Source organism: Leuresthes tenuis, unplaced genomic scaffold (genome assembly GCF_036924035.1).
Source record: "Leuresthes tenuis unplaced genomic scaffold, fLeuTen1.0.hap1 SCAF_82, whole genome shotgun sequence".
In the NCBI taxonomy this organism is placed as follows: Eukaryota; Metazoa; Chordata; class Actinopteri; order Atheriniformes; family Atherinopsidae; genus Leuresthes; species Leuresthes tenuis.
In genome coordinates, this window is record NW_027325436.1 from 164,509 (window position 1) to 191,574 (window position 27,066).

At 41.4% G+C, this 27,066-nt stretch overlaps 4 non-coding genes and 2 pseudogenes across 4 annotated transcripts; 4 read left to right on the plus strand and 2 right to left on the minus strand.

Moving 5' to 3' along the window:
* Positions 1–9,986: 9,986 nt before the first annotated feature.
* Positions 9,987–10,176, plus strand: LOC140286291 (U2 spliceosomal RNA). The gene has a single exon (XR_011911132.1). It is a non-coding gene; the product is annotated as a U2 spliceosomal RNA (small nuclear RNA).
* Positions 10,177–10,587: 411 nt separating this feature from the next.
* On the plus strand, positions 10,588–10,701 carry LOC140286290 (U5 spliceosomal RNA). Its single transcript, XR_011911131.1, has one exon. It is a non-coding gene; the product is annotated as a U5 spliceosomal RNA (small nuclear RNA).
* Positions 10,702–10,976: 275 nt separating this feature from the next.
* Positions 10,977–11,164, plus strand: LOC140286293 (U2 spliceosomal RNA). The gene has a single exon (XR_011911134.1). It is a non-coding gene; the product is annotated as a U2 spliceosomal RNA (small nuclear RNA).
* Positions 11,165–13,683: 2,519 nt separating this feature from the next.
* On the minus strand, positions 13,684–13,851 carry LOC140286281 (U2 spliceosomal RNA; annotated as a pseudogene).
* A 298-nt stretch (positions 13,852–14,149) lies between these two features.
* Positions 14,150–14,263, minus strand: LOC140286289 (U5 spliceosomal RNA). The gene has a single exon (XR_011911130.1). It is a non-coding gene; the product is annotated as a U5 spliceosomal RNA (small nuclear RNA).
* A 12,121-nt stretch (positions 14,264–26,384) lies between these two features.
* Positions 26,385–26,561, plus strand: LOC140286283 (U2 spliceosomal RNA; annotated as a pseudogene).
* Positions 26,562–27,066: the final 505 nt, after the last annotated feature.

Sequence of the window (27,066 nt, forward strand, 5' to 3'; positions counted from 1 at the left end):
AGGCGAGTCCCTCTTTGTGATTCTGCCATCTGCGGAAGTATTGTTAGGAATAAAGGAACAGAATAAAGTTCCAAACATTTTAATTGTTCAGCAATGCCTCGTAGATGTAATTTATCCAATAAACATTTTTATTTATTGTTGCCCACCAGAAAAGAAAAGATTCAAAGTCTGTAGTTACTTGATTTCTAGCTTTAAATTCATCTGGGACTCAGAACTCCAATGCTATCCAGGTACACTCTGTTGTCAAATGAACCTCCAGACGCAGTTGAACGCTTGAGACATTGCAGTTTCTCACCCAAGGCCTTAAAGTCCCCCACAGGGAACAGATGGTAAGGCATCTGTAGTTGGGCTATTGTGCAGCTGCCAGTTAGGCAGAAGGACGGACCTCAGTTTCATATCCCCACACAGCCACCAGAGGTCTGCTCTCATGGAAGTCTGGTTCCGAAACCAAGATGCTGAGTAGTTACCTGCATCCTGAGTGACATTGATGGATTTTTTTACAATAATCTGACATGAGTGTACCCACATTCTTACCTGTACCCCTGTGGATGAAACATATATAATTACCCGTATAAGCCAACGCTGAGGGCAGTACATCTCTTTTCTTAACTGCTGGGAACAACAAAGAGAGAGTTTTACATTGCTCTGTGTTAGGTACAAAAGATTCATTATGCAATTGTAATGCAATTGTAATGCTTCATTTCTAAATTTATGTTCTGGCTTTAGCACATTCAATACAATTAGATTGGTTATTTTGTCATGCTGTACACATTCTAACAAAATTCCAACTGATACACTGGCGATTCTTAAAATAATTGAGCATAAGTCAATGTCAGCCACCCCATCTATTCCTGCAACAAAAAATAGGTTGACAAGTTATCTGTTGGACCTGAAGGACCTCCTATCTCTGTGGTCAGTCTGTGTCAAGGGTCTGAGGGTGATTCAATGCATTATCTTTTAGTTTTTTATTAATCTGTGCTTAATCCCATAGAATTAGGAATACGATAATAAGAATAATGATTAACAATACACAACTGGTTCCTTTTAACCTACAAAATCCTGGTAATCTGAATGGATGCCACGGCTGCTGTCTGTCTATCCCTGTCTTATTTTAGCCACACCCTATGTTCTCATTTTAGCCGTTGTTTTCTTCACTGAGGTTGAGACGAACCCCCTCCTGTTGAGAGAATTCCCCTTTGTAGTCAGACTTATGCCTCAGAGAACGGTGGTGGGTAACTAATCTTTCCCTACTTCTGCAGGTCGTGGCCTTACTGGTTTATAGTGTGATGAGGATCCAGGATATATTAGTTTAGCTGCTGTGGGTGCTGTAAGCAGTACCTGCTATGAACCTTCCCACCTTGGGCTGGAGCAGTTATCTTTCTTTATCACTTTGATGAGGATCCAGTCTCCAGGTTTTAGAGATTCCTCCACAGGGTCACCTGGAACAGACACTAGACAGAATAGATCTCTCTACTTGTTAACATTTTAACCATGTATCCTGCTAAGGTTTCTTCTCTTTCTTCATCATGTCTGGTGAATAGTTCTGTGGTAGTAAAAATGGTCATACATTATACATCATCTCAAATAGAGTTAATTCTGTGCTAGTTAGAGTAATATGTATGTTTAGGACTACTAGTGGTAAACAGTAACCCAATTCTTCCCAGTTTCTTCAGTCTTGCACAGTGGTTTCTGAGATCCTTTTTTGTTTTTAAGTTCTTCGCCATCAGGAAGATAATGTTGTTTACAAAGTGCGTCCCTGTTATCACTGTAGATTTTTCAGGAATTCCAAATCTAGGTAATATTTAATTCACCAGTGTTGAGGGTACATCTGCCTGTGCATTTGGAAATACTTCACTTCATTTGGTAAAACATCACTAATCACCAGGGAGACCCCTTTATTTAATTCAATGAAATCTATACAAACGTGTTGAAAAGGGTCCTCCGGCCCCGGGAACTGTCCTCGTCCCGGTCCTAGGCCATATGTATGGATCATATTTTGCACATATTTGACATGTTAGACAAAAATTCTTTATTATCATATTATGATATTATGATTTTATTATAATTAAAACCATACACTGCAAAAACCTTGTTCATTGTTGCTACCTTCCCTCCTGTAGAGACATGACGTAGTCCATGGCTCGATACTGAAGCATATTTAAACAAACTCTTTGGCAGTATAAGTTCTACATTTCATAGTAAATGGCACCTTTATTCTTCCAGATCTGTCCTTGTAAGTGTATATTTGGTTTTGCATGCGTGGTCCAATTTAATGGACTAGTATATGCATCCAGTTTCTCAGAATAAACGCTCAGGATGGCTCTTACCATTTGCTGATTTGACCCAAATAATTTCCTTGGATTCCTCAACTCCCGGAATGTCATCAGGATGGATTACAGTTCGTGTTGCACCTGTGTCGCATAGAAAAGTTACCTCCGTCCCGGAAACATTCAATGTAATCTCAGGTTTGATGTCATACTATAAGATAAGTTCAATTCCCTCTAAGTTTAGCACTTTTTCTGGCTTTTCTGCTTCTATCCTGGTTACAGCTCCTGTTTTTTTCTTATCTAGTCATAACTGACTCCCAAACTCTTCCTCTATCTTACTGTTGCTCCTGCAGTCCCTCGCCCAATGCCCCCTCCTTCCACACAGCCTCCTGCTCTGTCTCTCCTTCTACTTCCTCTGTCTCTGCTCCTGTTGTGATCTGTGTTTTTGCTTTCCCTCATCACCTAAATAGTTGCTTCTCTCCCTTCCAACAAAAAGTTTAGTCCTTTCTTCCTTTTCTTTTTGTTGTCAGAGTGCTACTCTGCATGCCCTCTTTATTCCATTGCTGTGCAAACACATTAAGATGACTGTTTATTGTCATGTTACAAGTCACACAAAATTACTCTCTGCATTTGACCCATCTAGTTTGGCACCTGTTGAACACACATGCACACACCTTTCTGTTTAATTTAATTAATATTTATCTGCAGGCTTAGAAACTGCTTATAGTATTAATATATTACTCCATATATTACGCTGATTTATTGCAGCTGTCTTTAAATTTCTCTTTAAGAAAGCTATTGTTTGATATCTGACTCACATAGCATATTTCATTGCTGTGTTGGTTTTTTAAAAAAAATATATTTTATATATAAAATATATAAATATATTTATATATCTATATATATATACTAATACTCACTTTAACCCATTCTGTGAGATAAATGCTTTAATCTCTGATGAATATGATGTCAGTTCATAAGTTTTAGGGAAGTTAGTCAATCAGAAGTAATGAAGCATTACTTAACCATAGCATTACTTAACATTAATATGTTAAATTCTCTATTTTCGGCTTATGTTTCTGATACACTTATGATTTTGTTGCAGAAGAGCTAATCTCAAATTTAGAAAATGTTTCAGTTTGGCTTGAAAATCATCTGCACCTGAAGGGTTTGACTGTCTGGTCTCAGACCTGCTTCAGGTGGAAATTATTTCATTTTTTAATGCCTTGAACTTTGTCATTAAAGAATATTCCGACTTCATTACCCTTATATGTAGAAATGAGTTCTAAATGCAACCTGGAGGGTTTGTTAATCTGTTTACTGTAGCAAGCAAGACATGAGAGTTGTTACTGCAGTTTTTTTTATGATTTCAGAAAATAACTCTCTCTTCATCTATGCAAAGTCACACACTGAGTTAGACCAAACATTTCAAAGACAGCAGTGAGTTCTTTAGCTTGCTTATTATGGCCTACATCTATGTGCACCTTCAAGTCCCCTGTTATGATTAAACAGTCAACAGCAGTGCACACAATTTAAAGAAATTCCAGTAAAATCATCAATAAAATCATTCTGCGGTGAGACAAAGTATTTAAGATAATTTTATCTCCCTTTTTAAATGACACATGCTCGAATTAAAGACAAAAATAAATGTTTTATCTTGTGAGTGGGTATATTGGCCCTGAATATGGCACAAAGACCCTCCCCACTCTCTGTCTTGTTGTTTCATCTCTCAGTTAAACACATACTGTGAGATGAAAGTATCAAAAGCATTGTTAGACAGGAAAAAGTCAGAAAGCTGTTGGTATACAACTTTTCCTAGGACTTTGCCTAAGAATGGCAGGTTTGATATGGAATTTATAAAAATCACAGGTTGTAAAACATCTTTTGCTCAGATAGTTTTTCCTGTGAAAGGAGTAAAGATTTGAAATGATCTGTTTGTTTGTCTGAGATCTTCTGAACTTTAACTCTTTAAGAGAGCTGTTAAATCTTAATACACAAACTTGTACAAATGTCTAGCTCTAATCCTTGTTGTTCTTTTTTTTTTTGTTGTTGTGTTTTTTTTTAACAAGATTTACTTTGTACATTACTTTTGTCTTCCCCTTCTCTAGGATTGGACAATTTTACCATGTTCAATTCTCCCTCAAACCCAAATTTATTTTCTCATCTCTCTAAGTATTCAATATTATCGGATTTTTTCTGAAACATGATTTTAGCACTCCCACTTAACTCCCGGTTAGCTTTAAAACAGGTATTTCCCATACTGTCCTTTTGCAGCTAATCAATTTTCAGTGGAGTTATTTTGAGTACTACCGAATGAAACACTACTTCTGTCGTTATGTCACGAGCAACAACCAGATTCCAATGTTCACTTCAACTCAATTAGTCAGTAATACATTTTTTCTGTCGTCACCATCAACAACATCACACACCAGCAGCTGTTTCACTCTTATACATACATAGCAAATAAAACAACACTGTAGCAAAGAAGGAAAAAATCACAATTTAACAAACAAATAATTCAGCAACCAGCCCTTTTAGCAAACCAACAATTCTATCACAAAGCAACAGTTCAACAATGACCTATACCTTCAGCAACAATACACACACACACACACACACAGCTGTTTTACTCCCATACATACATAGCAAATAAAACAACACTGCAGCAAAGACTTTAACAAACAATTCGACAAACAAACAATTTAACAACCAGCCCCTTTAACAAACAAACGATTAGACGTATAACACTAACAAAAACTAACATGGATTTAAAACTTGCGATCTTTCATCGCAAACTCTCTTAAGAAAGATTCCGTTTTCTAACGCGCTGCGCGGAGTTATTTATTCCTGTAGTCTTCTCACACAGACTATGGACTAACCTTTTCTGACTGCATTTTTGTTGTCCTTGGTTAATCCCACCACTACACACGGTTACCAGTTAAAAGGCTGACATTTTCTGATCGTTTCATTTGTGGGTTATCCAACACAACATACAGGTACCAGTTAAAAGGCTTTTTTCCTTTGCCTCACCTTTTCTGACTGCTTCTTTTATGGGTTCATCCAGCACAATTTACACACAGTTACCAGTTAAAAAGATGACCTTTTCTGACCGCTATTAGGTTTCTATGGGTTAATCCTATACACAGTTACCAGTTAAAAGGCTGACCTTTTCTGACTGCTTCTTTTATGGGTTAATCCAACACAACCTACACACGGTTACCAGTTAAAAGGCTAACGTTTTCTGACTGCTTCAATTGTGAGTGTTCCAACATAACTTATACACAGTTATCAGTTAAAAGGCTTCTTTACTAGGTTGCATTCGAAATAGTAATATTCTTAGGAAAATAACAACGACTCAATCTATTTAAAGGCCTCCATTTTCTATGACTATAACTGGAGCACCATTTTATATCAATTGCTAGTTAATCAAAATTTTCCCTAATAATCACACTATTTCCAACCAACAATAGTAATACAAAGGGTTCCTTACCATAAATCCATTGGTAAGTTAAACAACGAAGAATCCAGCGAGTCTGTCCACTGATTCAAAAATAGATTCTGTCACCTTTCCTCCAGCCAGTGGCAGCCGGCCTCTATCAGAAACTGTGCTGAGAGGACTTCAGTTAGGAATCCTGGACTCCCCCGTGCACGGTTTCAGCTCCGATTCTGGAAGGTGGAAAGGACTTAGAATCCGGCTCGAAGGACCATTATGTTAGAAAAATTCTCTGTAAAATTAGGCTCAGAGTCGCTGGATACGATTAATTAACACAAAACATTTATTTCTTGCAAGAAAGAGACAAGTCCGCACAAATCCACACAACCTGTCGGGAAGACCGCTCAGAGTTGTCTCCCGACCAAATGGTGCTCCAGCTATTTATGTTGTTTATGCTTGCTGATCACACAATGTTATGAGAAAAGGCGCTTTTCTCACCATTCATTATTATGGGAAGGAACATTCAATGTTATGGGGAAAGGTGCTTCTCTCCCCATTCCTTGTTATGGGAAGGAACATAAGAGGTGCTTCTCACCAGTTAATATTATGGGAAAGACTAGTACCAGAGTCAAAACTCTTTTGCTTGAATCATAGAAGGTGAACAGATGGAGGGACTCTTCTGTCATAGTATAACTATATAATTTTTCCAACACACATTGACATTGAAATTTACTGGATAAGCAGGTCTTCATTGCATTCAGCAGCCTATATGTGAGCATCTATATGTAAGCTGTTCTTCTTTGCATTTATCAGCAGCAAGCAATTCTTCACTGCACATGCATATGTAAATAGTAAAACAATTCCAATGTGTTAGCGAAACCTTCTATATCACAGTGGTTTCTAAGATCTATTTTAAGTTCTTTGCCATCAGTGAGATGACATAGTTTACAAAGTGTGTCAAATTATCACTGAAGATCTTTTCAGGTATTTCAAATCTAGAAATGAGTTATTTTACGCGTGATTTTGCTACTGAGAGTGCATCTGCTTGTGCACATGGAAATATTTCAGACCATTTGGTAAAAACCTCTGTTGTCACTGAGCAGAATCGTTTCCCTTAACATTAATTTAGTTCAATGAAATCTACACAATAATGAAATCCAAACAAATATGTTGAAAAAGATACACTGGCTTAGGGAATTATCTTCGTTTTGGTCTTAGATTGCCCTGTGGAATGTATTTTGCACATATTTGACCTGCTAGACAAAACTTTATTCATTTATTTATTCTAAAAAAAAAAATTCAATAATTAGTAAAACCATATGCTGTAAAAACCTTGTTCATTATTGCTTCCATCCCTCCTGTTGAGACATGACATGGTCCGTGGCTCAATACTGCAGCATATTTAAACAAATTCTTTGGCAGTATGGTTTTCCTTCCGGTCATTCATACGAGTCTATTGTAGATGGCAATTGAATAACATCTAATAATGCTAAAATATTTGTAGTTTATACATTTAGCTGTGGATGTCAACATACCTGTTTTTCCAATGCTGTGTTAACACATGTACAGTTGAGAAGGCATACTGACTGTCAGTGTAAACGTTAACAACCTTTTTGTTATTTAATTTACAAGCTTCAGTTAAAGCTACCAATTCGACTGCTTGAACAGAGTAATTTTTTGGTAGTGGTTGTTTTAAGAAAACTTCAGTTTCTGTTACTACTGCAAATCCTGTAGCATTTGTGCCATCAGGGTTTTTTGCTTGACCTGTTGAATAAATATAGTTATTTCTGCATTTTCATAACGTATATCAGTTAAGTCTGGCCTGGGTAAAACACTGATGGTTATTTCTGACATGCAATCATGAGGCTTTCCATCTGTGGGGTAGGTAGCAGTGTGGATGGATTAAGTGTAGCACATCGCTCGACAACAAGGTGTGGCTGTGAAAGAAGAACTGTTATGTAGGAGAGATGTCTGGTAAAGATATTTTGTTAAGTAACCATATCACAGCCACTGCATGAGGTACCTTAAGTGTTAATGGGTGAAATAACACCATTATTGTTGATGCCTGCACTGCCAATGGCTTCTGGCCATTGATTCAAAAGTACGATCTCGTCCCTTTTTCCCCCTTTCAGTGGACACTGGCCCCTAATTACCGCAATTCAGCAGGGGGTCTTTCATTAGGAGTACTGGACTCCCCCGTGCACGGTTTCAGCTCCGACCCTGGAAAGCGGAAAAAACGTTGAGATCTGGTTTGAGGACCCAATTGTTGAGAAAAGTCTCTCAATGAGACTCAGAGTTGCTGGAGTCAGTTAATGCAAATGTTTAATCTTGCAGCAAGTTCAAGAATGTGTGTGTGTATGGGTGTATGTGTGCGAACGTGTGTGAGTTTGTGTGTGTGAGAGTTTAAAGAACCTGTTATCCACAGGCAGGTCTTAACTAGTATGGCACAGGTCCAGCCTGTCTCATCTTTTTTGGAAGGTCCAGCGCTCGCCCCTTCTGTCTGTTTGGACTCTCACATACATTCGGTTAATCATAGAAAAACGAGAACAAAACTTTTTAGCCCCTTAAATTCATAAAACAGACATGGTGCAGTTATTTCCATTCTAGAAAATAAGAGTAATCACCACCATTCCTATAAATTCTGGATATTCTAACAATCTGAATCTTTTTTAAATGTTCGATGAAGCCCTTTGCTGTTCTGTTTAGAGACTCAGCTGATCATAAACCAAGTTTTGCTCTTGAACCAAGCTTCTAAACTCTTCACCTTTTTCATTTCTCAGTTAGTATTCACTTTAAAACTGATTAAAAGAAAAATTAAATGAATGCTTATCAACAAATGTGGGATCTAAACTCTAGTGCTTTCTCTAAAATAATTTCCTTTCTCAATTCAGAAATGTGTGTGTGTAAGTCACAACACCCGTGACACCAAAACGGCTTTCTTTTCTCTCTTTTCTCTACACTCTGCACTGTGAGCACACACACCAAATCAGAAAGGCTTTTTTCTCTCTTTTCTACATTATGGACTGTGGGGACACAAAACCGCTCTCTCTCTTTTTTTTTTTGATTGTGTACCAGGGCGTTGTCTCACGTATTAGATTATGCTTAAGATACGAATGGGTTTATCAGTCACATCAGAATCCATACATACTGATCCTCCCGTAATAAAATGGTCGGATCTTATCAAACACACTTTGTTTCTTGTGACAAGTCAGCGAAACAGCGTATACACGTCAAGACACTGAATCAAGTTTGCCACAAGAACTCATAAGTTTGGCAGTATTGCTCTGCCGTCAGCAATCATACACCCATTTTATTTTCATGAGACATGTGCAGGCACCTGTTCATCTACTGTTCTATCACTATGAATTAGTTTATCTATTATCAATAAGGATACTTCTACAACTACTGTCAAAGTATGTCCGGACTTCTTATGTTGTCAGTTGCTATATATGAATAAGTGGGTTGCTACTGAAAAGCATTAAGCATGTCACACAGCCCAAACATATAACATTTCAGGACACACCACACAGTTAACAACCACAGTGAAGCGTGTCAAAGCCCAAACATGTAACATTCAACAGGACACTTACACAACACATTCAAATCAAACAGTCAGACAACATACAAGAACATATACCCCAGCCGGCATTGCTCCTTGCCTATTTTCCTACAACTCACTATGTGTGCGCACACCTTTATTCACAAACTCTTCAACTTATACTCTTTTACCGAAGCTGCTACAGCTCGATTGGCCAAATACCCTTAGATCCTATTTCGGTGAATTTGACATCTGCCTTGTATGTAACAGATTAGCGGTTTAGCAGTTTTAATTTAGTTTGAGTGAAGGAATTCATTTTATAGCAAAATCCGAAATCGTGAAGAACTCATGAAAGTAAGCTTATTCTCGGATTCCTGAAACTTTAGATTTGCTCTTTCTTTTACTGCAAAGTACAACGTTGAGCAGCACTAATGAGTTGTTTCTATTTTTGGCAGGCTTTACCTTTGCGGATGAAGCCCTTTCTGTCTGTGCAAAAGAAATCTTGTTACTGTGCAGAGTGACTTCTCTGAGTAGAGTCGCCTCACTTGTTGCGACTGTGCCGATGTTGCTTGAATGGTGCTCGCTGGAGCGTGTGGTAGTGTAAAGTTATACCATTTAAAAGGGCTGAAGAGTGCTCAGTGCAGCGGGTGGGCGGAGGTGCAAAGTGACACTATGGCCATAAAAAGAACACCGCTACAAGTGCGCATTGTGCCAGGAAGGGCCCTCGGACGTGAACCAGTGGACAGTTATCGCTTCTCGGCCTTTTGGCTAAGATCAAGTGTAGTATCTGTTCTTATCAGTTTAATGTCTGATATGTCCTCTATGCGAGACTACATATTAAATGGATTTGTATCAATAGGAGTTGAAAAAGGAGCTTGCTCCGTTCACTCCAAGCATCGACCCGGTACTGCAGTGCCGCTGGGAACGGTGCGCTCTCCTCTGCTCTTGTGAAAAAGCAAACAGCGGTGCAGGATGGAAGTTTCAGGGAGCCTAAGATGAAACTTTCTTTTAATCTGCTGATAAAAGAGAGTGAATGCGAAGCAGACTTAAACACGGTTCTGGGAGCGAGCCGAGTGCGGGCTAACTGGGAGAATTGCTTGAAAGAAACGCGACACCGAATGAGCAGTCAGATCAAAGCCTCAACACGGTGTTCCCGTGTTGTTTGTGGCTGCCTTGTCTTTTGCACAGAGTAAAAGACAAGGCCGCCATCGAATATGGCCCGATTGTTCCTACTTGGTCAGCCGAGGAGCAAGGGGGGGGAGCAAGCGTCTCAACCAAGCAAAGCTCACCATGGGGAAGGTGGCTATGCCAACTAGCCTGATGCCCTGCTCCCGCAGTGATGGATAATCATACACTGGTTTCTCTTCATAATGTACAAGTCTTTCGCCTTTTACTAAAGACTTCCGTGTAGAGCAGCACTAATGAATTGTTTCTATTTTTGGCAGGCTTTACCTTTGCGGGTGAAGCCCTTTCTGTCTGTGCAAAAGAAATCTTGTTACTGTGCAGAGTGACTTCTCTGAGTAGAGTCGCCTCACTTGTTGCGACTGTGCCGATGTTGCTTGAATGGTGCTCGCTGGAGCGTGCGGTAGTGTAAAGTTATACCATTTAAAAGGGCTGAAGAGTGCTCAGTGCAGCGGGTGGGCGGAGGTGCAAAGTGACACTATGGCCATAAAACGAACACCGCTACAAGTGCGCATTGTGCCAGGAAGGGCCCTCGGACGTGAACCAGTGGACAGTTATCGCTTCTCGGCATTTTGGCTAAGATCAAGTGTAGTATCTGTACTTATCAGTTTAATATGTTATATGTCTATGCAAGGACTACATATTAAATGGATTTTTATCAATAGGAGTTGAAAAAGGAGCTTGCTCCGTTCACTCCAAGCATCGACCCGGTACTGCAGTGCCGCTGGGAACGGTGCGCTCTCATCTGCTCTTGTGAAAAAGCAAACAGCGGTGCAGGATGGAAGTTTCTTTAATCTGCTGAGAAAAGAGAGTGAATGCGAAGCAGACTTTAACACGGCTCTGGGAGCGAGCCGAGTGCGGGCTAACCAGGAGAATTGCTTGAAAGAAACGCGACACCGAATGAGCGGTCAGAACAAAGCCTCAATACGGTGTTCCTGTGGTGTTTTTATAAAATGCGGTGTAAAAAAAGGTGTGAATGCCCCATAGAAAACTAAAAGGTGGAGCGGAAGTGTTCGGCTGCAAGAAGGTGTGAATGTCCGACTATATTTGGTGAAAAGCAGGTGAAGCAAGGTCTGAATGCCCAACCTTACATCATCAAAAGCGAGATCAGAGGTTTTTGGCTGCAAGAAGGCCATAGTTTGCCAAAAGCGGGTAAGGTGCGAATGATCGGCTAAATATCAACAAAAGTGGGGGCGGAGGTCTTCGGATGCAAGTGGGTGTGAATATCCCACCATACAAGTATGGTGGAGAGGAAGCTGTGAATGGCCGACCATAGTTTGCAAAAAGCGGGTGAGAAAAGGTGCGAATGTCCAACCATACATGATCAAAACAGGGAGCGGAGGTGTTTGGCTGCGACAAGGTGTGAATGTCCACCCATAATTAATGAAAAGCGGGCAACAAGTAGGTTCGAATGCCCAACCATACATCATCAAAAGCAGGAGTGGATGTGTTCGGCTACAAGAAGGTTTGAATATCCGAGCATAGTTTGTAAAAAGCGGGTAAGAAAAGGTTCGAATGCCCGAACATACACCATCAAAAGAGGGAGCGGAGGTGTTCCGCTGTAAGACGGTGTGAATGTCCGACCATAGTTGGTAAAAAGTGGGTATGAAAAGGTTCGAATGCCCAAATTCGGCTGCAAAAAGGTGTGAATGTTCGACTAAATTTTGTAAAAAGCGGGTAAGACAAGGTGCGAATGCCTGACAATCTATGATCAAAAGCGGGAGCGGAGGTGTTCAGCTGCAAGAAGGTCTAAATGTCCATTTTTAATTAATAGAAAACATGAAAGAAAATTTTCGAAAATCAATCCGCACATGATCATAAGTGGGAGAGGAGGTGTTCAGCTGCAAGAAGGTGTGAATGTCCTACCATAATTGCTGAAAAATGTGTTAGATACGGTAAGAATGCCGGAATATACATCATCAAAAGAGGTGGTGTTCGGCTGCAAGTAGGTGTGAATGTCTGAGTAAAGTTCAAATATATTAACAAAAGCGGGAGGAGAGGTCTTCGGATGAGTGGTTGAGAATTTCCAACCATAATCTATAAAATGCGGTGAAAAAAAAGGTGTGATAGATACCTAAAAGGTGGAGCGGAAGTGTTCGGCTGCAAGAAGGTGTGAATGTTATATATATAGTTGGTGAAAAGCAGGAAAAGCAAGGTCTGAATGCCCAATCTTACATCATCAAAAGCGAGATCAGAGGTGTTTGGCGGCAAGAAAACGGGTAAGGTGTGAATGATCGACTAAATATCAACAAAAGTGGGGGCGGAGGTCTTCGGATGCAAGTGGGTGTGAATATCCCACCATACAAGTATGGTGGAGAGGAAGCTGTGAATGGCCGACCATAGTTTGCAAAAAGCGGGTGAGAAAAGGTGCGAATGTCCAACCATACATGATCAAAACAGGGAGCGGAGGTGTTTGGCTGCGACAAGGTGTGAATGTCCACCCATAATTAATGAAAAGCGGGCAACAAGTAGGTTCGAATGCCCAACCATACATCAACAAAAGCAGGAGTGGATGTGTTTGGCTACAAGAAGGTTTGAATGTCCGAGCATAGTTTGTAAAAAGCGGGTAAGAAAAGGTGCGAATGCCCGACAAAGTATGATCAAAAGAGGGAGTGGAGGTTTTCGGCTACAAGAAGGTTTGAATGTACGACCATAGTTTGTAAAAAGCGGGTAAGAAAAGGTGCGAATGCCCGAACATACACCATCAAAAGAGGGAGCGGAGGTGTTCCGCTGAAAGACGGTGTGAATGTCCGACCATAGTTGGTAAAAAACGGGTAAGAAAAGGTTCGAATGCCCGATTATATACCATCAAAAGCGGAAGCGGAGGTGTTCGGCTGTAAGAAGTTGTGAACGTCCGACCAAAGTTTGTAAAAAGCAGTTAAGAAAAGGTTCGAATATCCAACCAAACATAATAAAAAGTGGGAGCAGAGCTGTTCGACTGCAAGTAGGTGTGAATGTCCAGCCATAATTCCTGAAAAATGGGTAAGAAAAGGTGCGAATGCCCAACCATACATCATCAAAAGAAGAAGTGGATGTGTTCTGCTACAAGAAGGTTTGAATGTCCGACCATAGTTTGTAAAAAGTGGGTAAGAAAAAGTTCGAATGCCCGAACATACACCATCAAAAGAGGGAGCGGAGGTGTTCCGCTGTAAGACGGTGTGAATGTCCGACCATAATTGGTAAAAAGCGGGTAAGAAAAGGTTAAAATACCCGACTGTACACAATCAATAGCGGGAGCGGAGTTGTTCAGCTACAAGAAGGTGTGAAAGTCCGACCATGGTTTGTAAAACGCGGGTAAGACAAGGTGCGAATGTCCGGACTCCTATTGATAAAAATCCATTTAATATGTAGTCCTTGCATAGACATATCACATATTAAACTGCTAAGAACAGATACTACACTTGATCTTAGCCAAAAGGCCGAGAAGCGATATCTGTCCACTGGTTCACGTCCGAGGGCCCTTCCTGGCACAATGCGCACTTGTAGCGGTGTTCTTTTTATGGCCATAGTGTCACTTTGCACCTCCGCCCACCCGCTGCACTGAGCACTCTTCAGCCCTTTTAAATGGTATAACTTTACACTACCACACGCTCCAGCGAGCACCATTCAAGCAACAACTTTGCACTCCAGCTTCGAACATCGGCACAGTCGCAACAAGTAAGGCGACTCTACTCAGAGAAGTCACTCTGCACAGTAACAAGATTTCTTTTGCACAGACAGAAAGATCTTCACCCGCAAAGTTAAAGCCTGCCAAAAATAGAAACAACTCATTAGTGCTGCTCTCCACGGAAGTCTTTAGCAAAAGGCGAAAGACTTGTACATTATGAAGAGAAACCAGTGTATGATTATCCATCACTGCAGGAGCAGGGCATCAGGCTAGTTGGCATAGCTTGGTTGAGACGCTTGCTCCCCCCCCTTGCTCCTCGGCTGACCAAGTAGGAACAATCGGGCCCTATTCGATGGCTGCCTTGTCTTTTACTCTGTGCAAAAGACAAGGCAGCAACAAAAACACCACGAGAATCCCGTATTGAGGCTTTGTTCTGACCGCTCATTCGGGGTCGCGTTTCTTTCAAGCAATTCTCCTGGTTAGCCCACACTCGGCTCGCTCCCATAGCCGTGTTAAAGTCTACTTCGCATTCACTCTCTTTTCTCAGCAGACTCTTGGGATTTTATCTATAAAATGAATTCCTTCACTCAAACTATGTGAAAACTGCTTTGTCCTTAATATTTACCATGTCTAGAAAGATTTAAACAAAAAAAACAACGTTGTACTTTGCAGTAAAAGAAAGAGCAAATCTAAAGTTTCAGGAATCCGAGAATAAGCTTACTTTCATGAGTTCTTCACGATTTCGGATTTTGCTATAAAATGAATTCCTTCACTCAAACTAAATTAAAACTGCTAAACCGCTAATCTGTTATATGTAAGGCAGATGTCAAATTCACCGAAATAGGATCAAAGGGTATTCGGCCAATCGAGCTGTAGCAGCTTCGGTAAAAGAGTATAAGTTGAAGAGTTTGTGAATAAAGGTGTGCGCACACATAGTGTGCTGTACGAAAATAGGCAGGGAGCAATGCCGGCTGGGGTATATGTTCTTGTATGTTGTCTGACTGTTTGATTTGAATGTGTTGTGTAAGTGTCCTGTTGAATGTTACATGTTTGGGCTTTGACACGCTTCACTGTGGTTGTTAACTGTGTGGTGTGTCCTGAAATGTTATATGTTTGGGCTGTGTGACATGCTTAATGCTTGTCAGTAGCTACCCACTTATTCATATATAGCAACTGACAACATAAGAAGTCCGGACATACTTTGATAGTAGTTGTAGAAGTATCCTTATTGATAATAGATCACTAATTCATAGTGATAGAACAGTAGATGAACAGGTGCTTGCACATGTCTCACGAAAATAAAATGGGTGTATGATTGCTGACGGCAGAGCAATACTGCCAAACTTATGAGTTCTTGTGGCAAACTTGATTCAGTGTCTTGACGTGTATACGCTGTTTCGCTGACTTGATTGTCACAAGAAACAAAGTGTGTTTGATAAGATCCGACCATTTTATTACGGGAGGATCAGTATGTATGGATTCTGATGTGACTGATAAACCCATTCGTATCTTAAGCATAATCTAATACGTGAGACAACGCCCTGGCAGACGATAAAAAAAAAAAAAGAGAGAGAGCGGTTTTGTGTCCCCACAGTCCATAATGTAGAAAAGAGAGAAAAAAGCCTTTCTGATTTGGTGTGTGTGCTCATAGTGCAGAGTGTAGAGAAAAGAAAGCCGTTTTGGTGTCACGGGTGTTGTGACTTACACACACACATTTCTAAATTGAGAAAGGAAATTATTTTAGAGGAAGCAGTAGAGTTTAGATCCCACATTTGTTGATAGGCATTCATTTATTTCTTCACTTCTGATGAAGTTTCAACAATAAACAACAAACTTTGTATTATGAGAAAGAACCAGACTCATTCTTCAGGAATCCGAAAATAAGCTCTATTTTATGAGTTATGCACGAATTCGGATTCTCCTATAAAACGAATTCATTAACTCAAACCAAGTTAAGACTGCTTTGTCCTTCATATTTATTCATGTCTAATCAAGTTTCAACGATAAACAACGTTGTACTTTGTAGAATGAGAAAGAACTTCTTCAGCAATAAGCATCTCTCGACATATGACGAAATACAGATTTTGCTATAAAATTAATTCCTTCTATCAGCCTGACTTAAAACTGTTTGTCCTCCTTATTTATCCACTTCAAATCAAGTTTCAACAATTAAAAAAAAATTGTAGTTTGAGAAAGAACAACTTAATCTTCAGCAATCAGTATAAAAAGAAGTGCAAATGCCAACCATACATACCTAAAAGGTGGAGCGGAAGTATTCAGCTGCAAGTAGGTGTGAATGTTCGACCATAATTTGTAAAAAGCGGGTAAGAAAAGGTTCGAATGCCCGACTATATATTAACAAAAGCGGGAGGAGAGGTCTTCGGATGAGAGTGGGTGAGAATTTCCAACCATAATCTATAAAATACGGTGAAAGAAAATATGTGAATGCCTCATAGAACACTAAAAGCGGAAGTGTTCGGCTGCAAGAAGGTGTGAATGTCCGTCTATATTTGGTGAAAAGCAGGTGAAGCAAGGTCTGAATGCCCAACCTTACATCATCAAAAGCGAGATCAGAGGTGTTTGGCTGCAAGAAGGCCATAGTTTGCCAAAAGCGGGTAAGGTGCGAATGTCCGACTAAATATCAACAAAATTTGGGGCGGAGGTCTTCGGATGCAAGTGGGTGTGAATGTCCGACTATATTTGGTGAAAAGCAGGTGAAGCAAGGTCTGAATGCCCAACCTTACATCATCAAAAGCGAGATCAGAGGTGTTTGGCTGCAAGAAGGCCATAGTTTGCCAAAAGCGGGTAAGGTGCGAATGACCGACTAAATATCAACAAAAGTGGGGGCGGAGGTCTTCGGATGCAAGTGGGTGTGAATATCCCACCATACAAGTATGGTGGAGAGGAAGCTGTGAATGGCCGACCATAGTAAAAGGCGGGTGAGAGAAGGTGCGAATGTCAAACCATACATAATCAAAACAGGGAGCGGAGGTGTTCTGCTGTAAGAAGGTGTGAATGTCCAACCATAGTTGGTAAAAAGCGGGTAAGAAAAGGTTAAAATACCCGACTGTACACAATCAATAGCGGGAGCGGAGTTGTTCGGCTACTAAAAGGTGTGAAAGTCCGACCATGGTTTGTAAAAAGCGGGTACAAAAAGGTGCGAATGCCCGACAATGTATGATCAAAAGAGGGAGTGGAAGTTTTCGGCTGCAAGAAGGTCTGAATGTCCAACCATAATTTGTAAAAACCGGGGAAGAAAAGGCTCGAAAGCCCGACTATACACCATCAAAAGTGGGAGCGGAGGTGTTCAGCTGCAAGACGGTCTGAATGTCCATCAATAATTGCTAGAAAACATGAAAGAAAATTTTCAAATATCAAACTGCACATGATCATAAGCGGGAGAGGAGGTGTTCAGCTGCAAGAAGGTGTGAATGTCTACCCATAATTACTGAAAAATGGATAAGAAAACGTGCGAATGTCAAACCATACATAATCAAAACAGGGAGCAGAGGTGTTCTGCTGTAAGAAGGTGTGAATGTCCAACCATAGTTGGTAAAAAGCGGGTAAGAAAAGGTTCGAATATCTAACCAAACATAATCAAAAGCGGGAGCAGAGCTGTTCGACTGGAAGTAGGTGTGAATGTCAGATCATAATTTGCAAAAAGCTGATGAGAAAGGGTGAGAATGCCCGACTATACACCATCAAATGCGGTAGCGGAGTTGTTCGGCTGTGAGTAGGTGTGAATCTCCAACCATAATTGCTGAAAAATGTGTTAGAAAAGGTAAAAGTGCCGGTCCATACATCATCAAAATCGGGAGAGGTGGTGTTCAGCTGCAAGAAGGTCTAAATGTCCATCAATAATTGCTAGAAAACATGAAAGAAAATTTTCGAAAATCAAACCACACATGATCATAAGTGGGAGGGGAGGTGTTCAGCTGCAAGAAGGTGTGAATGTCCACCCATAATACCTGAAAAATGGGTAAAAAAAAGGTGCGAATGCCCAACCATACATCATCAAAAGCAGGAGTGCATGTGTTCGGCTACAAGGTGTGAACGTCCAACCAAAGTTTGTAAAAAGCAGTTAAGAAAAGGTTCGAATATCCAACCATACATAATCAAAAGCGGGAGCAGAGCTGTTCGACTGCAAGTAGGTGTGAATGTCAGATCATAATTTGCAAAAAGCTGATGAGAAAGGGTGAGAATGCCCGACTATACACCATCAAATGCGGTAGCGGAGTTGTTCGGCTGTGAGTAGGTGTGAATCTCCGACCATAATTGCTGAAAAATGTGTTACAAAAGGTAAAAATGCCGGTCCATACATAATCAAAATCGGGAGAGGTGGTGTTCAGCTGCAAGAAGGTCTAAATGTCCATCAATAATTGCTAGAAAACATGAAAGAAAATTTTCGAAAATCAAACCACACATGATCATAAGTGGGAGAGGAGGTGTTCAGCTGCAAGAAGGTGTGAATGTCCACCCATAATACCTGAAAAATGGGTAAAAAAAAGGTGCGAATGCCCAACCATACATCATCAAAAGCAGGAGTGCATGTGTTCGGCTACAAGAAGGTGTGAACATCCAACCAAAGTTTGTAAAAAGCAGTTAAGAAAAGGTTCGAATATCCAACCATACATAATCAAAAGCGGGAGCAGAGCTGTTCGACTGCAAGTAGGTGTGAATGTCAGATCATAATTTGCCAAAAGCTTATGAGAAAGGGTGAGAATGCCCGACTATACACCATCAAATGCGGTAGCGGAGTTGTTCGGCTGTGAGTAGGTGTGAATCTCCGACCATAATTGCTGGAAAATGTGTTAGAAAAGGTAAGAATGCCGGTCCATACATCATCAAAAGCGAGAGAGGTTGTGTTCGGCTGCAAGTAGGTGTGAATGTCCAGCCATAATTACTCACAAACGGGTAAGAAAAGGTAGTATTGCCAAACCATATATGATCAAAACAGGGAGCGGAGGTGGTTCAGCTGCAAGAAGGTTTGAATGTCCGACTAAAGTTCAAATATATTAACAAAAGTGGGAGGAGAGGTCTTCGGATGAGAGTGGTTGAAAATTTCCAACCATAATGTATAAAATGCGGTGAAAAAAAGGTGTGATAGAACACTAAAAGGTGGAGCGGAAGTGTTCGGCTGCAAGAAGGTGTGACTGTCCGACTATATTTGGTGAAAAGCAGGTGAAGCAAGGTCTGAATGCCCAACCTTACATCATCAAAAGCGAGATCAGAGGTGTTTGGCTGCAAGAAGGCCATAGTTTGCCAAAAGCGGGTAAGGTGCGAATGTCCGACTAAATATCAACAAAATTTGGGGCGGAGGTCTTCGGATGCAAGTTGGTGTGAATGTCCGACTATATTTGGTGAAAAGCAGGTGAAGCAAGGTCTGAATGCCCAACCTTACATCATCAAAAGCGAGATCAGAGGTGTTTGGCTGCAAGAAGGCCATAGTTTGCCAAAAGCGGGTAAGGTGCGAATGACCGACTAAATATCAACAAAAGTGGGGGCGGAGGTCTTCGGATGCAGGTGGGTGTGAATATCCCACCATACAAGTATGGTGGAGAGGAAGCTGTGAATGGCCGACCATAGTAAAAGGCGGGTGAGAGAAGGTGCGAATGTCAAACCATACATAATCAAAACAGGGAGCGGAGGTGTTCTGCTGTAAGAAGGTGTGAATGTCCAACCATAGTTGGTAAAAAGCGGGTAAGAAAAGGTTAAAATACCCGACTGTACACAATCAATAGCGGGAGCGGAGTTGTTCGGCTACTAAAAGGTGTGAAAGTCCGACCATGGTTTGTAAAAAGCGGGTAAGAAAAGGTGCGAATGCCCGACAATGTATGATCAAAAGAGGGAGTGGAGGTTTTCGGCTGCAAGAAGGTCTGAATGTCCAACCATAATTTGTAAAAACCGGGGAAGAAAAGGCTCGAAAGCCCGACTATACACCATCAAAAGTGGGAGCGGAGGTGTTCAGCTGCAAGACGGTCTGAATGTCCATCAATAATTGCTAGAAAACATGAAAGAAAATTTTCGAATATCAAACTGCACATGATCATAAGCGGGAGAGGAGGTGTTCAGCTGCAAGAAGGTGTGAATGTCTACCCATAATTACTGAAAAATGGGTAAGAAAAGGTGCGAATGCCTAACCATACATCATCAAAAGAGGGAGCGGAGGTGTTCCGCTGTAAGACGGTGTGAATGTCCGACCATAGATGGTAAAAAGCGGGTAAGAAAAGGTTAAATTACCCGACTGTACACAATCAAAAGAGGGAGCGGAGTTGTTCAGCTAAGAGAAGGTGTGAAAGTCCGACCTTGGTTTGTAAAAAGCGGGTAAGAAAAGGTTCGTATGCCCGAATATACACCATCAAAAGCGGGAGCGGAGGTGTTCGGCTGCAAGATATTGTGAACGTCCGACCAAAGTTTGTAAAAAGCAGTTAAGAAAAGGTTCGAATATCTAACCAAACATAATCAAAAGCGGGAGCAGAGCTGTTCGACTGGAAGTAGGTGTGAATGTCAGATCATAATTTGCAAAAAGCTGATGAGAAAGGGTGAGAATGCCCGACTATACACCATCAAATGCGGTAGCGGAGTTGTTCGGCTGTGAGTAGGTGTGAATCTCCAACCATAATTGCTGAAAAATGTGTTAGAAAAGGTAAAAATGCCGGTCCATACATCATCAAAATCGGGAGAGGTGGTGTTCAGCTGCAAGAAGGTCTAAATGTCCATCAATAATTGCTAGAAAACACGAAAGAAAATTTTCGAAAATCAAACCACACATGATCATAAGTGGGAGGGGAGGTGTCCAGCTGCAAGAAGGTGTGAATGTCCACCCATAATACCTGAAAAATGGGTAAAAAAAAGGTGCGAATGCCCAACCATACATCATCAAAAGCAGGAGTGCATGTGTTCGGCTACAAGAAGGTGTGAACGTCCAACCAAAGTTTGTAAAAAGCAGTTAAGAAAAGGTTCGAATATCCAACCAAACATAATCAAAAGCGGGAGCAGAGCTGTTCGACTGCAAGTAGGTGTGAATGTCAGATCATAATTTGCAAAAAGCTGATGAGAAAGCGTGAAAATGCCCGACTATACACCATCAAATGCGGTAGCGGAGTTGTTCAGCTGTGAGTAGGTGTGAATCTCCGACCATAATTGCTGAAAAATGTGTTAGAAAAGGTAAGAATGCCGGTCCATACATCATCAAAAGCGAGAGAGGTTGTGTTCGGCTGCAAGTAGGTGTGACTGTTCGACTAAAGTTTGTAAAAAGTGGGTAAGACAAGGTGCGAATGCCTGACAATGTATGATCAAAAGCGGGAGCGGAGGTGTTCAGCTGCAAGAAGGTCTACATGTCCATCAATAATTGCTAGAAAACATGAAAGAAACTTTTCGAAAATAAAACCACACATGATCATAAGTGGGATAGGAGGTGTTCAGCTGCAAGGTGTGAATGTCCACCAATAATTCCTGAAAAATGGGCAAAAAAAAGGTGTGAATGCCCAACCATACATCATCAAAAGCAGGAGTGGAAGTGTTCGGCTGTTTACTAGGATTCAATGAAAACTAAAAGGTGGAGCGGAAGTGTTCGGCTGCAAGAAGGTGTGAATGTCCGACTATATTTGGTGAAAAGCAGGTGAAGCAAGGTCTGAATGCCCAACCTTACATCATCAAAAGCGAGATCAGAGGTTTTTGGCTGCAAGAAGGCCATAGTTTGCCAAAAGTGGGTAAGGTGCGAATGACCGACTAAATATCAACAAAAGTGGGGGCGGAGGTCTTCGGATGCAAGTGGGTGTGAATATCCCACCATAGAAGTATGGTGGAGAGGAAGCTGTGAATGGCCGACCATAGTTTGCAAAAAGCGGGTGAGAAAAGGTGCGAATGTCCAAGTTCGGCTGAAAAAAACTGTGTTCGGCTGCAAAAAGGTGTGAATGTTTGACTAAAGTTTGTAAGACAAGGTTCGAATGCCTGACAATGTATGATCAAAAGCGGGAGCGGAGGTGTTCAGCTGCAAGAAGGTCTAAATGTCCATCATTAATTGCTAGAAAACATGAAAGAAAATTTTCGAAAATCAATCTGCACATGATCATAAGTGGGAGAGGAGGTGTTCAGCTGCAAGAAGGTGTGAATGTCCTACCATAATTGCTGAAAAATGTGTTAGAAACGGTAAGAATGCCGGACCATACATCATCAAAAGCTAGAGAGGTGGTGTTCGGCTGCAAGTAGGTGTGAATGTCTGACTAAAGTTCAAATATATTAACAAAAGCGGGAGGAGAGGTCTTCGGATGAGTGGTTGAGAATTTCCAACCATAATCTATAAAATGCGGTGAAAAAAAAGGTGTGATAGAAACCTAAAAGGTGGAGCGGAAGTGTTCGGCTGCAAGAAGGTGTGAATGTCCGTCTATAGTTGGTGAAAAGCAGGAAAAGCAAGGTCTGAATGCCCAATCTTACATCATCAAAAGCGAGATCAGAGGTGTTTGGCTGCAAGAAAACGGGTAAGGTGTGAACGACCGACTAAATATCAACAAAAGTGGGGGCGGAGGTCTTCGGATGCAAGTGGGTGTGAATATCCCACCATACAAGTATGGTGGAGAGGAAGCTGTGAATGTCCGACCATGGTTTGTAAAACGCGGGTAAGACAAGGTGCGAATGTCCGACAATGTATGATCAAAAGAGGGAGCGGAGGTGTTCGGCTGCAAGGTCTGAATTTCCAACCATAATTTGTAAACACCGTTGAAGAAAAGCCTCGAAAGCCCGACTATACACCATCAAAAGCGGGAGCAGAGGTGTTCAGCTGCAAGAAGGTCTGAATGTCCACCAATAATTACTGAAAAATGGGTAAGAAGAGGTGTGAAAGCCCAACTATACATCATCAAAAGCAGAAGTGGATGTGTTCGGACACAAGAAGGTTTGAATGTCCGACCATAGTTTGTAAAAGGCGGGTAAGAAAAGGTTTGAATGCCCGAAAATACACCATCAAAAGAGGGAGCGGAGGTGTTCCGCTGTAAGATGGTGCGAATGTCCGACCATAGTTGGTAAAAAGCGGGTAAGAAAAGGTTCGAATGCCCGAATATATACCATCATAAGCGGAAGCGGAGGTGTTCGGCTGCAAGAAGGTGTGAACGTCCGACCAAAGTTTGTAAAAAGCAGTTAAGAAAAGGTTCGAATATCCAACCAAACATAATCAAAAGTGGGAGCAGAGCTGTTCGACTGCAAGTAGGTGTGAATTTCCACCCATAATTCCTGAAAAATGGGTAAGAAAAGGTGCGAATGCCCAACCATACATCATCAAAAGAAGAAGTGGATGTGTTCTGCTACAAGAAGGTTTGAATGTCCGACCATAGCTTGTAAAAAGTGGGTAAGAAAAAGTTCGAATGCTCGAACATACACCATCAAAATTGGGAGCGGAGGTGTTCCGCTGTAAGACGGTGTGAATGTCCGACCATAATTGGTAAAAAGCGGGTAAGAAAAGGTTAAAATACCCGACTGTACACAATCAATAGCGGGAGCGGAGTTGTTCGGCTACAAGAAGGTGTGAAAGTCCGACCATGGTTTGTAAAACGCGGGTAAGACAAGGTGCGAATGCCCGACAATGTATGATCAAAAGAGGGAGCGGAGGTGTTCGGCTGCAAGGTCTGAATTTCCAACCATAATTTGTAAACACCGTTGAAGAAAAGCCTCGAAAGCCCGACTATACACCATCAAAAGCGGGAGCAGAGGTGTTCAGCTGCAAGAAGGTCTGAATGTCCACCAATAATTACTGAAAAATGGGTAAGAAAAGGTGTGAATGCCCAACTATACATCATCAAAAGCAGAAGTGGATGTGTTCGGCCACAAGAAGGTTTGAATGTCCGACCATAGTTTGTAAAAGGTGGGTAAGAAAAGGTTTGAATGCCCGAACATACACAATCAAAAGAGGGAGCGGAGGTGTTCCGCTGTAAGAAGGTGTGAATGTCCAACCATAGTTGGTAAAAAGCGGGTAAGAAAAGGTTAAAATACCCGACTCTACACAATCAATAGCGGGAGCGGAGTTGTTCGGCTAAAAGAAGGTGTGAAAGTCCGACCATGGTTTGTAAAAAGCGGGTAAGAAAAGGTTCGAATGCAAAAATATACACCATCAAAAGCGGAAGCTGAGGTGTTCGGCTGCAAGTAGGTCTGAATGTCCACCCATAATTAATGAAAAGCGGGCAACAAGTAGGTTCGAATGCCCAACCATACATCAACAAAAGCAGGAGTGGATGTGTTTGGCTACAAGAAGGTTTGAATGTCCGAGCATTGTTTGTAGAAAGCGGGTAAGAAAAGGTGCGAATGCCCGACAATGTATGATCAAAAGAGGGAGTGGAGGTTTTCGGCTACAAGAAGGTTTGAATGTCCAACCATAGTTTGTAAAAAGCGGGTAAGAAAAGGTGCGAATGCCCGAAAATACACCATCAAAAGAGGGAGCGGAGGTGTTCCGCTGTAAGATGGTGCGAATGTCCGACCATAGTTGGTAAAAAGCGGGTAAGAAAAGGTTCGAATGCCCGAATATATACCATCAAAAGCGGAAACGGAGGTGTTCGGCTGCAAGAAGGTGTGAACGTCCGACAAAAGTTTGTAAAAAGCAGTTAAGAAAAGGTTCGAATATCCAACCAAACATAATCAAAAGTGGGAGCAGAGCTGTTCGACTGCAAATAGGTGTGAATGTCCACCCATAATTCCTGAAAAATGGGTAAGAAAAGGTGCGAATGCCCAACCATACATCATCAAAAGAAGAAGTGGATGTGTTCTGCTACAAGAAGGTTTGAATGTCCGACCATAGTTTGTAAAAAGTGGGTAAGAAAAAGTTCGAATGCCCGAACATACACCATCAAAAGAGGGAGCGGAGGTGTTCCGCTGTAAGACGGTGTGAAAGTCCGACCATAATTGGTAAAAAGCGGGTAAGAAAAGGTTAAAATACCCGACTGTACACAATCAATAGCGGGAGCGGAGTTGTTCGGCTACAAGAAGGTGTGAAAGTCCGACCATGGTTTGTAAAACGCGGGTAAGACAAGGTGCGAATGCCCGACAATGTATGATCAAAAGAGGGAGCGGAGGTGTTCGGCTGCAAGGTCTGAATTTCCAACCATAATTTGTAAACACCGTTGAAGAAAAGCCTCGAAAGCCCGACTATACACCATCAAAAGCGGGAGCAGAGGGGTTCAGCTGCAAGAAGGTCTGAATGTCCACCAATAATTACTGAAAAATGGGTAAGAAAAGGTGTGAATGCCCAACTATACATCATCAAAAGCAGAAGTGGATGTGTTCGGCCACAAGGTTTGAATGTCCGACCATAGTTTGTAAAAAGCGGGTAAGAAAAGGTTCGAATGCCCGAACATACAAAATCAAAAGAGGGAGCGGAGGGGTTTCGCTGCAAGAAGGTGTGAATGTCCGAGCATAGTTTGTAAAAAGTGGGTAAGAAAAGGTTCGAATGCCAAAATATACACCATCAAAAACGGAAGCCGAGGTGTTCGGCTGCAAGTAGGTGTGAATGTCAGATCATAATTTGCAAAAAGCTGATGAGAAAGGTGTGAATGACCGACAATAATTATCTAGTTTAATGGATTGGTTTAGACATTTATAACAGCATTTTAAGAACAAAGAGAGAAACAAAAAGGGACAACGCTTCATGGTGGAAGGTGATGTATAAATAACTGTGTATATGATGAAGGAGAGACCATTTGAGCAGCACAGCCATTTCGCAGCACAGGGACAGCAGTCCAAGTTAAAAGATCTCCCATGTGGTATCACCTGTCACACTGTGTCAAGGCATCAAAAGAAGAAAAAATCACCAAACTCAAGGACAAAGAGACGAAGACTCCGGTGAACGAAGAGAGAGGACTTACAAACCAGAAATACAAAAGGATGCTCGATATCAAGATCCAGAAGAAGAGGCTAACAATGCCACGAACACTTACGATACTGGGAATGATGCCAGCAATGAACAGAGAAGAAGATTCAGTGTCATCAATCTGCAACACGTGCCTCTAATGAGGGGGTGAATATAGAATCCTCAACGATTACAACGTCTCTGGGAACTGTGACAACAACAAGGTTTAAACCATTTTGATATATATTGTAACCTATTGGCTAAGGAATAGTGCTGAAAATGAGGTAAATCTAATCCACCACTGTCCTTGGTCTTCTGTAGGGTTTTTAAACTAATACGTGGTGGTTTGTTTTTCCACAGAAATTTGGAAATGCATGAATCTAGTGACTTAAACCATGTAGCAGATGGTTTTATGGGGATCATTGAGAACAAATAGTTAACTTTTGGTAGTATCATCATTTTAATGGTTGTAACTCTCCCCATAAGTGATATAGGTAAGGACTTCCAACGAGAGAGATCGTCCTCTACTCTCTTTACTAATTGCACATAATCCATCTGTACTTATCAGTTTAATATGTGATATGTCTATGCAAGGACTACATATTAAATGGATTTTTATCAATAGGAGTTGAAAAAGGAGCTTGCTCCGTTCACTCCAAGCATCGACCCGGTACTGCAGTGCCGCTGGGAACGGTGCGCTCTCCTCTGCTCTTGTGAAAAAGCTAACAGCGGTGCAGGATGGAAGTTTCTTTTAGTCTGCTGAGAAAAGAGAGTGAATGCGAAGTAGACTTTAACACGGCTCTGGGAGCTAACCAGGAGAAATGCTTGAAAGAAACGCGACACCGAATGAGCGGTCAGAACAAAGCCTCAATACGGTGTTCCTGTGGTGTTTTTATAAAATGCGGTGAAAATAAAGGTGTGAATGCCCCATAGAAAACTAAAAGGTGGAGCGGAAGTGTTCGGCTGCAAGAAGGTGTGAATGTCCGACTATATTTGGTGAAAAGCAGGTGAAGCAAGGTCTGAATGCCCAACCTTACATCATCAAAAGCGAGATCAGAGGTTTTTGGCTGCAAGAAGGCCATAGTTTGCCAAAAGCGGGTAAGGTGCGAATGACCGACTAAATATCAACAAAAGTGGGGGCGGAGGTCTTCGGATGCAAGTGGGTGTGAATATCCCACCATACAAGTATGGTGGAGAGGAAGCTGTGAA